The sequence below is a fragment of the Pinus tabuliformis genome, chromosome 4_1 (assembly GCF_031772625.1).
Source record: "Pinus tabuliformis cultivar Carrire ecotype Pingquan chromosome 4_1, CPIR1, whole genome shotgun sequence".
NCBI classification, from domain to species: domain Eukaryota; kingdom Viridiplantae; phylum Streptophyta; class Pinopsida; order Pinales; family Pinaceae; genus Pinus; species Pinus tabuliformis.
The window spans coordinates 503,647,519-503,659,423 of record NC_142303.1 but is presented as its reverse complement, the minus strand read 5'-3'; positions in this window follow the sequence as shown (position 1 = coordinate 503,659,423).

Sequence of the window (11,905 nt, the reverse complement as noted above, 5' to 3'; positions counted from 1 at the left end):
ATATCTCAACCACCTAAAATCACTAATACCACCATTAAAACATCTTTAACACATGCTTTGATATTTGATCCTCTAATCAATTCACCAAGAACAACAACAACCTTCTTGCTTATTCAATTTCTACTGATAAAGAATAAGAGTTGATATTTTTGGATTGATAACTTTAGTCAAGTTCAACTCTTAACTATGCACAAATTCTTAATTTTCATTTATATTCCACTTCTGTAAAGTCTTCCTTTTGTGTTCATGTTGTCCTCAATCTTTGATCATTGTTTTCTATGAGAAAATCTGAGTTAAACTGTTGTTTTCTTCAATTATGGTACATTATAGGATTTATTAGAGGTCTTATCTGCAGTTCTAAATTTAGCGAACTACCATATTTGACGAAAACTTCCAAATACGTCAATAAATCTCTCCATGTGACCAAATAGATGTTGACTTGTCCATACCTCTTTATCTAAGTTTGAGTGCATTTTCAGTTTAGTGCAAAATCACCAAATATGGCACAAAGTGCCAAAGTTTCAACTTGTTCATGTTAATACGCTTATAGCGCTTTAAGTTAGGCCCTCAACCTTTGTTACAACTCAAAGGCCCTTTGTAATAAGTTCTTATCTTTAAATCATGACTATGGAACAGTTCGGCCCCACATCACTTTACATTACAAAACATTTGCATATCCGGACCTTGACACACCTTTAACATCTGATGAACTTGTCAATTGATAGGAATATTTCTATCCCTTGGTCCCATTTCCCTAACACTTTTCCAATCTGTCTCATTTCAAAATCATCAAGATGCTTGGGCCTGCAGGGTCCAGGTGAGATCATCTAGACATCACATCCAATTTTTTTTAGGTTTACATATTTGACTTGCATTACACTTCAATCCCCCGAGACAGACTTTTGTTTGTTGTCAATTGTCACCGATTTCTTCATCTCATGGGCCCATCTCCCTGACTATTTATAATGGAGCTCTTATTTGGAACCACCAGGGTGAGTTAGCGCTGGGGTGAGTTAGCACAACACTACATCTACCACATGTCCTCTGTTTTTGCCCCATAGAAACCCGCTATTGTTATTTTTGTGCCCTTATATTATTATTTTTATGTCGACTCTGATTATATTGTGACCCCTTAGACTCCTATATATAGAAAGGATGTTTTGTCATTTGAATCATCCAAGACTTTTTCATTTGTGTAATGTAAAGGAGGTTGCCCCCTTGAAGAGTCTAATTTTGAAGTTGTTGATCTATCTCTTCTTGTATTTTGTGAGCTGGTTGCATAACATCCCATTTTCATTGTACCACGTGTCATGTGTTTTTAGCCCACTTGGTCACTTGAACATGCCAAAATGCATGTCATGTGTCATCCTCTAATAGGTCCACATCATGATATCACTATGTCTCTTTTGTCCAATATGATCATGCCATATTTCCTCTTTTGATAGGTATACACTGTCAATCTTTGATATCACTATATGGAGGTGGGAGGGTCCATGCCTTAATTTTTCATTGATTTCCTATTTTAATGTTTTTAGGCTATGATGAGAAGTAAGGATACACCTTATGGACATATTTCCGTCTCCTAGGATCCGTCTCCTGAGAAATAAAACTTGTGACTCCAATGGAAACCATCGAGACTAAATAGTTGGGCTTACATGTTTGTGGGGTCTCTTGCTCCAATGACTTGTTCCAATCACTTGCTTCCTCTAGGCACCTCATCTGCTACTCCGTCACCCTAGAAATTTATTCTTGGGACTCATTTTGAAACTTCTAGGTTGAAATCAACTAGGGTTACGTGTCACCTAGTAGGACCACCGCTTTCCCTCTTGATATTTCCATTGGTCCATCTTCACGTCCATGTGGCTCCTCTTGCAGCTTGTGTGATGACTATGTTGTGGAGCCCATGGCTAGAACACAAAATTTTTTATTTTTGACCTTAGGACAAGAGATTCTGAGCTAATCTACTAAGACAAAAAACTAATATGAAGATGTTGCTCCAAAAAACATTGTTTCACTAATCTGTTTTCACACAAATAATCTTGACCAACCCATGACTTTATTTGACATCCTTTGACATAAATGACAACACATGTTTAACATTATCACCTTTTGGCATTGATGGTGACACTAAAAACACTGGACACAATAAAAAAATCATGGGTCATGTCAAACTTGTCAAACAAGAAAAGCATATATGTAAGTATAAATATAATTATCCTTTCAACACCTATTTCAACACTTTTTCCTACATTAATTAGTTGAATTCTCTGTAGGTTTTAACTTGTATAGAAATTATCTGCATGCAAATTCTAAAAAAAGAAAATAAACAAGGACGAGAGCATAAAACATAAAACATATATACACAGAGATTTTCCCCTGGATCCCAAAACTGGGACTACGAGATTGCTTTTTCAGTATATTCCTTTCAATTTTATAATACATATAGATACATGCCGAAGCATCCACAAACCCCAATCCATTAACCCTAGATTAAAACATAACCATAGTTCCCTTGACCGGATCTACAAAATAACATGGACAAAAAACCATCATGCCCAAAACCATGTGTGAAATCCATGCACAAAACCATAGGTAGGTCCGCTCACCTAATATATGGTCCAATTTTTATTTCCCAGGGCTAGGCCTTGGACCTCGTGTAGGGGGTCTACTGCCCCCTTGTGACCCCCCAACAACGCCCAACACAACATATAGGTCGGCCTATCGCCCCCCCTCTAAATCCCCCCCCCCCGCATGTGGGGTAGTCGTGGAAATAATATAACACAACCCAACATTCTCCCACTTGTTGTCTTATTTCCACAAGGGCCCATAGGAGATCTTAGTCATTGATCCAACCCTACAATCCCCATTGTTTCTCTACACCAAGAGAAATTCTCAGTGCTCACAAACTTTGTCAATGCATCTATAATATTCTTCAAAGTGTCTACCTTTACCAACAACACCTTTTTGTCCTCAACCATATCCCTCACACAATGTTATTAAACATCAATGTGCTTTGTCTTTGAATGATAAGCATGGTTCTTTGCCAATAAAATTTCACTTTTCTTGTCACAGTTTATCCTTATAGCTCATTGTACTAACCCCATACTTGAACACAATCTCTGCAACCAAATTTCTTCCTTTCTTGCATGAGTGGCTGCCATGTATTCTGCCTTTGTAGTTGAAAGTGCCACTACAGATTGTCTCTTATTCATCCAAATAACTGCACCTCCAAATAAGTTAAACAAAGTCACAGATGTCCAAAACTCTATCCCATCCTATTCTTCATTGATAGCATAAACCATAATCACTAGTGCCACGCAAATACTTGAAAACCCCCTTCACTGTTCTCCAATGATCCTTCCCTGGTTTTAACATAAACCTTCTCAATGCTCCCACTTCATGTGCAATGTGTGGTCTATTACAGACCATTGCATACATCAAACTACCGACTACACTTGCATATGGAACACAAGACATGTCCTATTCCTCTTCTTGTGTCTTGGGACACTGTTCAACAGATAAATTTACACCTACAGGAATAGGAACCTTCACCGGTTTACTATCCCACATATTAAACCTCTACAGTATTGTCTCAACATACTTCCTCTGGTTTAACTAGAGCTTCATCTTTTCTCGATCTCATTTAATTTCCATGCCCAAAATATAGTTTACAACACCAAGATCTTTCATGTTGAATTTGGAGGACAATTGGGTATTCAAATCCTAGATAATTTCTTTGTCATTTCCAGTCAGCAACATATCATCCACATACAATAACAAATAAATAACGTGGTCACCAATCAATTTAAAATACACATAGTGATCTTATTTTCTTTTGGTGAAGCAAATTCCCCATATAAATGTATCAAATTTCTGATACCACATCCTTGGTGACTGTTTTAACCCATACAAATACTTTTTTAACTTGCATACCAGTTCTTTCATACCCTTCACCGCAAAGCCTTCAGGTTGCTTCATGTAGATCTCTTCTTCCAGATCCCCATGAAGAAATTTTGTCTTCACATCCATCTGCTCTATCTCAAAACCAAAAGCAACAACAACAAATAAAAGTAATCTAATAGAAACTACCTTGGCAACAGGAGAAAAAATATCACCAAAATCAATTCTTGGCACCTGGGAATAACCTTTTGCTACTAATCGAGTTTTGTATTACTCCACCTTTCCTTTTGCATTCATCTTGTTCTTGAACACCCATTTGCTGCCAATGGGTTTCCTTCCAGCCAACAACTCCACCAGATCCCAAGCCTCATTTTTGTGCAAAGATGCCATTTCATCAACCATGGCTTCTTTACAGAATTTTCCATCCTCTAAATCTACTGCTTTCCTCACAGTTCTGGGATCATCATTAGTAATAGATAAAGAAAAATTTAATAGAAAGTAGATGGAATATACCTTTCTAGTTGTTGGCTTTCTTGAACTGATCTTCTCACAGCTGGAGTTTGTGGATCTTCATGTTCTGATTCCTCTTCTGCTGTAGAGTCGAGTTCTTCCTCCTTTAGCTCAGAATATATCTTCTCAAGTTCCTTTGGTAGGACTTCATGTTTACTAACATCTTTCACCTCTCTAAACACCACATCTTCGCTATACACAACCTTCCTTGTTTTTGGGTTCCAAAGCATATAATCTTTTAAACCATCCTTATACCCAATAAAGATGCACTTTTCAGGTTTACTATCCAACTTTGTTCTTTTCTCCTTGGAACATGTACATATGAATCACATCCAAATACCCTTAGATGTGAAAGAGAAGGTTTCTTACCAGTCCATACATCTTGTGGAGTATTATCCTCCAATGCTGATGAAGGTGAGTTGTTGACCAGGTAACATGTAGTCTCCACCACCTCTACCCAGAATTCCTGTCCTAACTTGACACCACTGGGCATGCTTCTTGCCCTTTCCATTAACGTATTTTTCATTTTTCTGTAACTCCATTTTTCTTAGGTGTGTATGGAGTAGCCTTCTTCCATTCTATAACACACTTCTTACATAACTCTTCAAATTATTTCTTGCAAAAATCTACACCGTTATTTGTCCTCAAAACCTTTATCTTCTTCTATGTCTGGTTTTCCATCATAGCCTTAAATTCTTTAAACCCGTCAAAGACTTTAGATTTCTTCCTGAGGAAATATATCCATGTATTCCTTGAGAAGTCATGTATAAATCATACATAGTACACAGACTCTCCCAGTGATGGAACCGACACAGGTCTAAACACATCACTGTGCACAAGCTCTAATATCTGTTTTGCCTTCTTACCACCAGAGGGGAAACTCACTCGATTCTACTTCCCATATACACAATTTTCACAAAAGTCAAAATCCAGAGAGCTATTCATACCTTCTACCGTAACATTACTATGAAGTATTTGAAGCCCTTCTCTCCAATATGTCCAGGCCTTTGATGCCATAGCATGGTCTTTTCTCCAGAGACCACTAGATTTTCTACTCCACTTTCTGGAACCACATAATTGTTGCACCCATCAAAAACAGTGCTGCCTTGTAGCTTGTATAGAGTTCCAATCCAAACTCCCCACATCAATACTAGTGCTCCCTAAACCATCTTTCAAGTATCCTTCTCGAACATTGTTTTTACACCTGCATCATCGATCTTGCTTACAAAAATTAGATTTCTAGCCAATGCAAGAATATGCAGAACAACCGGAAGTGTTCTAATCCTTCCACCTTGCAGATTCAACTTAAATTTTCCATGACTAATGATTTTAGCCTTCGTGTAATCCCCTAAGAAGACATCACCACCATCATATTTGTCATACTCGCAGAACCACTATCTATGGGGAGTGAAGCAAAAGGATGCACCTGATTCAATCAACCATGCCTCATGATCTACATGTGTACGTGAAGAAGCCAAGTACACATCCCCACCTTCATATGAGGTGGTTTTCGCCTCTGCAGAAGGAGCATCATCAAATCCATTTCCTTTGTCAGGAGCTTTAGATTTACAGACCGCTTTGAAGTGCCCTTACTTTCCGCATTTCCAACACATCTTTATAGGTTTTCCTGGAGATTTAGATCTCCCTCTAGATTTAGATCTCCCACTTGAGGACATATTTTTGTTTTTGTTCTGGGACCATCCTTGTACAGACAAGGCATCACCTTTCTGGCCCTCCATATTTTTCCATCTCATCTCCTCCAACAGCAAGGATGAGACTATTTCATCAAATTGCAAGGCAGTTGCATTGCTACCTATTGCAACAACTAGACTATCCCACGAATCTAGTAGAGAACACAACAAACTGATGCACTTATCTTCATCTAAAATTTTAATATCAACAGATAATAATTGGCTTACCACAGTATTAAATGCGTTTAGATGCCCTGTCACCGAGTCTCCATCTTTCATCCTCAGGTTATACAACTTTTTCCATAGGAATAGTTTATTCATGAGAGACTTAGATTGGTACAAAGTCCCTAACTTGTCCCACAAAGCCTTACCAAAGCTTCCCTTGATACATTCAACAATACTGAATCTGAGACACACAATCGTATTGTGCTCTTTACCTTCCAATCCAACTTCACCCAGTCTTAAGCTGACATTGTTGTTGGTTTAGTACCCTGATCTACCGCGATCCATTGATCTTTTTCCACCAGAAGATCCTCCACCTTGAGTTTCCACAACTCAAAAATCTGACCATTAAATTTCTCAATCTCTATCTTTCCACTGCTCGCCATCTTCTTTCGCCACAAGAATTGATCCTGCAGATCTCCCACTGAATAGGGTCTACCATAGGCCCAAGAAAAAAACCCCTCAGCATCAATGGCATCCCGTTGAAGCCAAAACAACTCTGATAGCAAATGTAGGTTTTAACCCTACACAAAAATTACTTGCATACAAATTCTATAAATAAAAAATAAACAATGGCGAGAGCATAAAACATAAAATAGATATACACAAAGATTTTCCCCTAGATCCCAAAACCAAGGCTACTAGATTGATTTTTCATTATATTCATTTCAATGTTATAATACATATATATACATGATGAAGCATCCATAAACCCCAATCTATTAACCCTAGATTAGAACATAACCATAGTTCTCTTGACTGGATCTACAAAATACCATGGACAGAAAACCATCATGCCCAAAACCATGTGCGAAATTCATGCAAAAAACCATAGGTAGGTCCGCCCACCTAATATAGGGTCCAAAACATTTTTCCTGAGGTGTTTCCTCGAACCTCGTGCAGGGGGGCTACTGCCCCCCTACATACCCCTCGACAGGGGGGGTATCCACCCCCCTTGTGACCCACCGGCAATGCCCGACACAACGTACAAGGGGGGATACCACCCCCCTTATAACCCCTACGCACATGGGGTAGTTGTGGAAAGAATATAACACCACCCAACATTCTCCATGCAATTTGGTGGGCCCCAGTATTGTAGCAATAATGCTACAACTCCTGGGGCTTCCTATCTCTAATTTTATCAACCCGGTAGTTCGTACAAACTTGGAAGCGACGGTGCTGTATGCACAAGTACTAGCTCTTGTCGCAGCTGTCACTTGGTCAGCTGGCACAAGTCCGCTAGGGCTCAAGCCAACTTCTATATGTTCTCAGAAGAAGCTTTCTAAATGATGGACGAAGGCTATCTCAAGGGAAATTAATCTACTTTGCAAAAATGAACTGAAAGCCAACCAAAACATGGAAACCCTAGTAAACCCTAATCTGACTAGTTAACTTCTATGATGCAATAGTGTGAGTGCAAATGTCTAAAACTGATGCCATTACTTCTAGTGATGTGAAATGCATGAACTCAAACTACTTCCATTGAAAATAACATTGTTTTTGTATTTTTGCTTAAGTGGATGGAGTGATTATGATTTTGTTTCTTATTAGGGTTTGGCTGTGCAGAGGTGGTGTGAAGGGAGAGAAAGCTTGGGAAAGGTCAGGAGGGCTAGGAGAGGTTCCAGGGGATCTCTAACATCATCCCACAGAAGTTCCACACGTTCAGATGCTCAGCAACCGAGTTTGCAGGCTTCTACAGGATGTCTGCAGGGGATCCTACAGGAAGTCTCGGGATTTCTACAGGAAGGTCTGTGGTTGGAGTTTTGGGTGATGGAGGAGTGGAGGAAGTGTATGGGTGAATAGGTAGGATGGAAATGAGGCTTGTGATGGCTCAGGAACAGAGAACTAAAGTGGAGAAAGAGTGCATGCATGGATCTATAATTAAAATAACTATGTGGCAGCTTGCATGAAAGCATAAGACTGCGTTTTTTTGGTGGTTGGTACAGCCCACACCCCCAATCTCTAAACAAAGGTGGCAGTGAGGGTACAATCAACCTTTTCTTGTAATTCTGATGAATGCCAAACTTCCTATTCTAATCTAGACTACTGAAAGCACTTGATCCAATAAACTAACCTACTGAAACACAACGAGAAATTCGAATCAGCAAACTGTATTTTTCAGTGCATGTAAAGAAAACGAAATGAAATGCTGAAAGGAAAGACAAGTAACAGTACAAGGAAAGGAGACCTATTGCTCTCAGGTTGGGCCCTAACCTGAGAGCTATAGCTCCCTTAAAAACTCAGAATTGGATCCAAAGCTGCCTGCCTTTATTAAATAATCATGAGTCTAACATCATGCCAAAACTGGCTTACAAAATGACTAACTGGCTAACCAAATTGACTAACTACTAGCTAACCAAAAAATGACTACCAACTAGCTAACCAAAATGAGGCCCTAAGCCTTCTTATTTATACAATTTTAGGACCCAACAGTCCTCCTAAAATTTAGGGACTTGGCTGCCCAAGACTTGTAGTTAACAGCAGTCCTACTTCTTGTTTGGCTGCCCTTGTGCTCATTGATTTGGTGGCCTTTGAACTCCGATCTGATGGTGGAGAATTCGAGGTAAGGGCCCATAAATGAGGGGGACACCTTCCTACAAATCCTCTAGCTTGTTCTCCCACGAATTTGGCTGCCAAGTGCTCATTAAGACCTTCATTTTTGTCTCCAAGTTGACCAAAAAGGCTACACAAAGCACCCATTAGACTTGTTGGCATAATGACTAACCAAATTCACTCTATTAACATAAAAATAATCAAAAACATGCAATAAACAAATGAGAATGGTGGATTAAGTCAAACTAGGAGGTTGAATGAGCCCAAATATTTGTCCATTTTTGGGGCTCATCACAATTGTTTGTAATTTACTTCTCCTCATAATTAGGCAATGTTTTTCTTACTTCTCTCCCTTTGAAATCGATGGCAAAGAAATAATATTCTCCCTTTACAACCAATCTCCCCTTGTCATGTTGATGCGATGGACCTAGTAGCTCCCTTTTGATATGTTGAGTGTTTTTTAGCTACCCTTATTCCTCTTAGGGAAGATTTAATGGAGGGAGGTAAGAGGAACTACTCCTAATATTTTCCTTAAGTAATCAAATTGATCTCTTGGGAGAGGTTTGGTGAATATATTATCTACTTTCTCTTTTGTAGCTACATACTCCAACTTTACAATTTGATTTGCAACTTGCTCTTGTAGGAAATGGTACTTGATATGAATGCGCTTTGTCTTGGGTTGAAAAACATGGTTCTTGGACATGCTGATTACACTTGTGTTATCACATATGATTGGTATTGGTTGATCATATATTACTTGCATATCTTGTAAATTCTTCTTCATCCATAATAGCTAAGTGCAACAAGAAGCCACTGCTATATATTATACTTTAGCGGTAGAGAGAGAAATTGAAGCTTGCTTCTTTCTCAACCTTGAAACAAGACATTCACCAAGAAAGAAAGCACCACCACTATTGCTTTTTGGTCATCTTCATCACCTTCCCAATCAACATAAGTAAAAATAATTAGTGAGAAATATTTTCCTCTGAGGTACCAAAGTCCATAGTCCATTGTGGCTCTTAGATATTTGAGAATCGTTTTGGCTATTGGGAGATGAATTTGTCTATGGGCTGCTTGAAATATTCCAACTATACCATATTCTTGCATAATGTTTGGTCTAGAGGCTATCAAGTATAAGAGGTTTCTAATAATAGATCTATCTAAAGTTTGATCCACCTTTGGTGACTCATTAGTCTTGCCGAGTTTACATCTAGTGACCACTGGAATGCTTACCAAAGAACATTTCTCCATCCAAAAATTCTTCAAAATTTCCTTGAGATACTTGCTTTGTGAGATAAAAATTCCTTTTGAAGATTGTGCAATTTGCAAACCAAGGAAATAAGAAAGTTCTCCAAGCATAGACATCTCAAATTCAACCTTCATATCAGTTGAAAACTGACAAGTTAGATGATCTAAATCACTAGAAAAAATAATATCATCAACATAGACACCCACCACTAACAATTTTCCATCATTGGATTTCACATACAAATTACTATCATTTGCGCCTCTTTTAAAACCACACTTCAACAAATAACCTTCCAACTTGGAGTACCAAGCCCTTGGGGGTTACTTAAGACCATACAAGGCTTTTTCTAGCCTACAAACATAATTCGGTTTATTTGATAATTGAAAACCATTAGGTAGTTCAAGGTAGACCTCTTCTTGTAATTCTTCATTTAAAAACGCAGATTTGACATCCCTCTGATATATTTTAAATTTAGAGAAATGACTTTTTTCAGATTGATCACATAAGAATTTTGGGTTTGTGAAGATGCTCCAAAGAATTCCAAAGGAAGCCAAAATCAATCGTTAGAAAGTCAAAATTTAATAAACAAATAAATATTAACTAATTAATAATTTATCTAAAAAATAACAAAATTAAAATAAATTCTGTAGGAAACCAAAATGAAACGTTCAAAGTCAAAATTAAACAAAAAAAAGGGTCAAAAATTAATCAATAATCTATTCAAACAATAATAAAAACAATAAAATAAAATTTAAATTAGAAAGAAAGAGATATAAATATTATTATTAGAAACTACTATTATAAAACAATATTTATATTATTATTATTATTATTATTATTATTATTATTTAACAATACAAATGTGTTGAGAATAACGAGAAATAAATAATTTGAAATATAAAAAAAAAGAATTAACTAAATGACCAAAAAAATCAATAGAGAAATAACAAAAAATGATTAAGAAATTAATTATGCAAATTGTCGGACTAGGCAATAACTCCTCAACCAAAAATTGATTCGTGTCTTTATTCCTTCAGGGTGACCTTATTATATACATGAGGGAGAGACTGTTCAGTTCATCTCCTGATGACTGTTCACATTACTTATTTATTTATTTACATTATGTTCACCCAAACCTGATGATTAGGTGTCAACATTCCCCCCCTTAATCTAAAGGGATGTTGGTGAGTCCAAGCATCATTATGAATTGTTCAAGCTTTTCTCTTCCAAGCGTTTGGTGAAGATGTCTGCAATTTTCTCATTAGTGGAACAATGACGGAGATGGATTGTTTTGGCCTCAACATGATGTCGAACTTAGAACTTTGGGTTCTTGGCCAACTTTATTGTAGAGGTATTGTCAATCATGAGTGTAGTTGATTGTACTTGTTTTACCTGCAAATCTTCAAGAATTTTCCTGAGCCACACAATTTCTTTTGTTGCTTCAGCTGTTGCCACATATTCTGCTTCTTTTGTGGAATCTGCTAGAACTGATTGTTTGCGTGATCTCCAGGAGACAGCTCCTGATCCAAGACTCATAGCATATCCTAAAGTAGATGCCCCAGTTTCTTTGTCTCCTTTGAAGTCTGAATCAGAGTATCCAATCAAGCTGAAGTTGTCCACCTGTGTATACTTGATTCCAAAGTCTTGAGTTCTCTTCAAGTACCTTCGAACTCTTTTTGCAGCAAACCAATGTCCTTCACAAGGCTTTTGCACAAACCTGGAGAGGATTCCAACAACAAACGAAATGTCTGGTCTGGTAGTAGTTAGGTAGTTGAGACTT